Source organism: Sinocyclocheilus rhinocerous, unplaced genomic scaffold (genome assembly GCF_001515625.1).
Source record: "Sinocyclocheilus rhinocerous isolate Xijiao unplaced genomic scaffold, SAMN03320098_v1.1 scaffold2988, whole genome shotgun sequence".
Classification (NCBI taxonomy): Eukaryota; Metazoa; Chordata; class Actinopteri; order Cypriniformes; family Cyprinidae; genus Sinocyclocheilus; species Sinocyclocheilus rhinocerous.
Window position 1 is genome coordinate 299,803 of NW_015665674.1, and position 5,832 is coordinate 305,634.

General features: G+C 38.6%; 1 protein-coding gene across 1 annotated transcript in view; it reads right to left on the reverse strand.

Annotated features, from left to right (window-relative positions):
- Positions 1-5,477, reverse strand: part of LOC107731450 (baculoviral IAP repeat-containing protein 2-like) — a 14,713-nt gene extending 9,236 nt beyond the window's left edge. Inside the window, exon 1 of the mRNA XM_016542534.1 lies at positions 5,377-5,477. The gene's annotated coding sequence lies outside the window, so the exon portion shown is untranslated. The remainder of the gene's footprint in view (positions 1-5,376) is intronic.
- Positions 5,478-5,832: the final 355 nt, after the last annotated feature.

Consider the following 5,832-nt stretch of genomic DNA (forward strand, 5'->3'; position numbering starts at 1 on the left):
TATTATTTTTAAACAGTGGATGAGTAATTCACTCCTTGATTTGCTTAATAAAAGCCTCCTTTTAGATCGTTTTGACAGACATGTTTATTGTGTATTATTTTCAACGTGTTTATTGCTAAGTTTAGTGTGTCAAAATAGAAGCGCAGCCATAATTCGTGTGCAGTGTATCTGGTTGCCATGACAACCGCACTCGCTTCCTACTTCTGCTCTGTGTAATCAGAGTGTGAATTTGTAGATTTTCTGTAGCAAAACTAAAATGTGTTTAAAAGTGCGACTGACCAAATCGTCGGGCTTGGTTGGTTTGCCCCCCCTCGAACTCGAAGACATCTCTAATTTGACAGTTTACCATCTGATCTCACTCAGTGACTCTAGGCTACGTAGGACGGGACGAAACAATGCAGTGAATGGGGAGGGGGGGATAATTTTAACGGAAATGCAGAAATAAGCCGTAATTTTGTTTTATTTGTAACTCTTTGGTAGATACATTTATAATTTCTATTACATTACTACTACTACTGTTACTACTAATAAAACAGATCTCTGGGGGCCCCAAAAGTGCGGGGGCCCTTAGAATCGTCCTAACTTTCCCCCCCTTAGTGGTGCCCCTGGATGGACAAATGAAGCCCCATAAAGCACTGAGGCTTTCCTCTGACTGTTTCGGAAAAAGATTCAAAGCTTCGAGTGTGACGAAAACAGCGCCATCTGGTGGTTAATAAAAATATAGCATTCCATAGCACGAAACATCTACCGCTTTCGAAGCACTGCTTCGTGAAGCTTCGAAACTTTTGCGAATCATTTATTTTGAAACAGTGGTTTGGAGCGCGTATCAAACTGCCAAAGTCACGTGAATTCAGTAAACGCCATGGTGTTTCGAGCGGTTCGAAACAGTGAATCATTTTGCGAAGCAATTGGTTCAATTTATTCGAAGCTTCGAAAAGGTTTGTTTCTCCCATCACTAACATCTACCACACATTCCACAGAACGATTCAAGTTACGTGCACAAATAAAAGCCAAACAGTGTGTGTGTGTTTATTAAATTTCTGTCTCTGATAAATTAATTTACCCATTAAAGTGTGCAATTTAATACCAGTACGAATATCAATATGATGTAATAGAAGAATAATGTAGCCTACACATATGAATTGCATATGACAAATATGTAATTTTCCTGAAATAATTAGTATTCTTCTTATTATTTGTATGACTGGGTATCTAAAATGTAACGGAATAAGTCCGAATTAAAACTTACTTGTAAAGTAAGACCTGGGGGATCGAACATTCCAACACGCAAAGTGAATCCCCCTACAGTCAGTCATTTTATTTCTGAAAACTCATCTTTGATAATCAAAATGACAGGCTATTCCCATGAAAATAGTTCCATAGTTCTCCATATCCTTAAAGTCCGCATGAAATCAAAATGTACAATATTTATTTTGTTAACGCACATTGCTAGTCTTAAGGTCAACAATTAATCGGTGCAAGTTAATCCTCTGAAAAAATGTGTTTGTGTAGGTAATCTTTAATCAAAATCTGATCACATGCTTCCGCTCTGGAATTGCATGCCTTCTCTGATGACGTCAGTTTGACCGCTTGGGCCTGCCTTAGGCAGAATATGCTTAAAGGGTTAGTTCACCCAAAAATGAAAATTGGCTTGTGTTTTACTCACCCTCGAAGCATCCTAGGTATATATGACTTTCTTCTTTCAGACGAATACAGTTGGAGTTATATTAAAAATTGTCCTGGCTATTCCAAGCTCTATCATTGCAGTCAGCAGGTGTTGCAGTTGAACAGTCCACAAGTCGTCAAATAAAGCACACGCATTCATAATAAAACATGCTTCACACGGCTCCGGGGGGTGAATAAAGGCCTTCTGTAGTGAATCCATGTGTTTTTGTAAGAAAAGTTGGCAGCAACTTTCGGTTCATGCAGACTTTAAAATGGCTTGCGTACAGTGTGCGTGATGCACATTTCGTCACCAATTTTTTCTTTTTTTTTTTCTTTTGTATGGTTGCAATTTTTTTTTGCAGGTCGCAATTGCGCATTGAATTGGTTTTGCACTAATCACTGGCCCGGGTGGAGAGATCGAACAACAAAATCACAGAGATTGCAACAACAACAGACGGCCACATTGACAAGGGCTTGTGCGAGAGGGTTATGAGATTGCAGCAACTTTAGTTTAAAAGAGTATGAAAGTTTATCGGTCATAATTTCTGGGAGAAAAATAGAGCAGACGGTGGACAAGGATGAAGCTTGCACTAGTATACATACTTGGGCCTTTCTGCACCCTTACGCAAATTAGTTCCTGCCTCTCTCATTCACACCGGCTCCCGCTCCACATTCTTAGCAGCAGAAGTAAACAAGTATACGATGTAGTAAATGCTACAAAATGGCGGTGGCAATCTGGGATTAAAGGTTATCGCTATGTCATTTATTGCAGTTTCGAGAATGAATCCGTGAATGAATGTATTCAAATTCTAAATGGATTTTAGCTTAAAGCTGAACAATCCATGTATCATTTGTTCATTCGTTTTTTGATTTAATATTTAAATTAGAAAAATGAGAAAACGGCTCCTTTTTCGTTTTTTTCCCTCAAAAAAAGAGAATTCAGCTTAAATTTTCGTTTTTCGTTCAGAGGTAGAAAAATTAAGAAACGGCTTGAATATTCAAGAACTGAAGACGCGGACCAAGATGGCACGGTTTGATCTTCGGCTGACCAATCAGGGGGCGTTTAATTCCCGCCCACGTGTAGAAATCGAATATTCAAGCTGTTTATTCATTTTTCTATCCCTGAACGAAAAACGACAATTTAAGCTGAATTATCTTTTTTTTTTTTTTTTTTTAACCCGAAAAAGGAGCCGTTTTCTAATTTTTCTACTTTCAATATTAAAGGTCCCCTGAAATGGTTAGAAACACGCAGCATTAGGGTGCTTTCACACCTGGCTCCTTGTTTCGGAACCTGGCGCGTTTCCCCCCTTAGCTCGGTTCATTTGGGCATATGTGAACACTATAATGCCGTTTTATTGCTCTGCTTCCTAGTACGTGCATTTTAAAAATGTTTTTCCGATGAATCCTGTACTCCTGCTCAAAATGATAAATTAATATAAGGACAGCTACAAAAAAAAAAAAGCTGTTGTCGTTCCATCCTGTCGTGATTATGGTAAGGGGTGTTACATTTCCGACGCGTGCTTGTGGTGTTTGGCCAATCACAATGCACTGGGTCAGTTGGCCAATCAGAGCAGACTGCGCTTGTCGGAAGGCGGGAATTTGTAGAAAACAAAGCGTTTGAGAGGCGGGGCATAGAGGACCTACAATAATGTACAGTATTTGAAAAATAATGTGTTTTTTGAACATTAAAGCATGTCAGCATATTCTGTTACACCAAATACACAAAATAATGATCTTTAAAAAAGTATCATATGACCCCTTTAAATCAAAAAACGAATGAACAAATGATACACGGATTCAATCCCCTTATAATCACTGAAAAGTTGTCACTTGTCTTAGTTCATCGTGATCTCACTCCTTTATAATCAACGAAGCAGTACTCTGAACTCACTGATCTATAATAGAGAACATTATACATATCAGTGTCTACACTACACAATTAATCTCTTAAATTGTGTCTACGATTCTCGAGCATGCATAACACGGAACAAAACACTGACGAATTGTATCACTCACCACAGAAAGAAAAACACTTAAATAGAAACCTTATGGTGTGTGCACACCAAAAGCCAAGCAATATTAGCATTGCGTTAATCGCTCTAGATTACTTGCAAGATGTTTTTTATAAAAACATCGCGCGATGAGGAGTGTCATCATCAACAACAACATGTCAAATTGGATGTGTCAATAAGCTCTTAGCTGATTGCGATACAATTCGTCGTTGCCAGCAGCCATATCACCCTGCAGCCCAAGACTGGTTGCCCACTGAAGCTAAGCAGGGCTGAGCCTGGTCAGTACCTATTTGCCCATTGTTCTCTGACCATCATGGCCTCCTAATCATCCCCATACACTAATTGGCTTCATCACTGAGGCTGTGTCTGAAATCGCCCCCTATACCCGTATTCACTATGCCCTACATTAGGTCACTAATTCAGTTCACTAGAAGGAGTGAATGAAAACGAGTAGTGAATTCGGACACTGAGTGCACCGGAAGGAATGCCGCTTTTGCATAGTTTGTGCTTGCTGTTTATTAATCATTTGAAACTAGCAGCTCCAGTAGTAAGATTAAAGGATTTATCTTGAACTCGGTCACGGAAATTATGTATAAACCCTAATCAAACAATTTAATAATAAATTTACAATGAATAATATGGCTGCCGTCGCATCATCCAGGGGGATGCTGCACACTGGTGGTGGTTGAGGAGATTCCCCTCCTTTCATGTAAAGTGCTTTGAGTACTCAGAAAAGCGCTATATATATGTAACGAATTATTATTATTATTATTATTATTGCTGTGTGACAACGCGCCATGTGAATTTCCCGCTTGAGTTGACATTTTTTAACTTGAAAAGAAGACACGTTCACGGCAATCACGTTGCCTGGCACGAATTTGCGTCTATTCACATCTTTGCATTAGATGTGTTCGACTTCATGCGGCTGCACAGAAAGCGGAGACATCAAGTCGGACACTTTCTGCTCCCAGTAATGATGCTCACGCAGTGTTTGCATACTCTATCACAGTGAATTTAATGCAATATTTATCATTCGTTCGCACAAATAATTAAATTCACTTTTGGTGTGCACACTTTATACCAGAAATGAAAACCTGCCCCCCACCGCCACGTTGATAGGATACTGTTGGATTAATTGTTTGTGAGGTAGGAAAAGGGGCGGGGTCAAACCGCGTTTTTGAGACTGTCTTTGTTACACCGCAGATGAAAATATTGGTAAATGGTGTTGTTGACTGATGAATTTGTACATGGTTTGTCTTTAAGCATATTTAAAACATCAGACAGGCATAAACAACCTTAAAAACTTGATTTTCACCACAGGGGTGTCTTTAAAAATTACTATTCTACAGTAAATCTGTTTTGTGTAGAATCACACGAGGTTGACTAAATGATGAGATTTTTGTATCCCTGTATAAAAATTATTGTCAGTGTTTTCAAATAATCACCAACAAGTTACAAGGAGGATCACCTCATAAAGAACATTTACTTCAGTAAGGTTTACAATAAATTAAGAATAAAACATAAAATAATTTCCATTCACTGTAAAATGTATTGATTGATCTGTAATGATGATATACTATATCCTGTCCCACTCAGATCATAATCAACTACAAAACGAAAAGAAATCTCCAAAGAAAAAAATTTACTTAACCCACACTTGAGTGGACATACTCCACTGATATCGCTTTAGGCTACTCACCAGCTAAGAATCAACAGCAAAGTCTTGCTCTAGTCAGTAGTCAGAACGATAATTTTCTTCTTCTTCTTCCGTTTTTTGGCGTGTTACATCCTAACGTGAATTTTACTGTATACTGTTGAATTTCAAGTGAACGATGACGCAAAACGGAAACTGCGGGACTTTCCAACATGCCGCCTCCGCCCCTACACATACACATAAAAGTGGGCGTCTCAAGCAAAGGCTGCATTCGAAAGTTGAGTTTGCTTTTCTTCAGGAAAAAGATAAGATGGAGGTGATACCAAGAATAGTGGTATATCTTCATTCAATTAATCAGAGTAGTATAATCATTTTTACAGATGGGACGCCCCTGGTTCTGATTCTGCAGCAACTCTGGAAACTTTAAGAGCAGGAAAATCTAAAGTTCGATCTGATATTGTAAATTACATCTTGAGTGTGTTTTTTAGAGTTGGGTTTGCT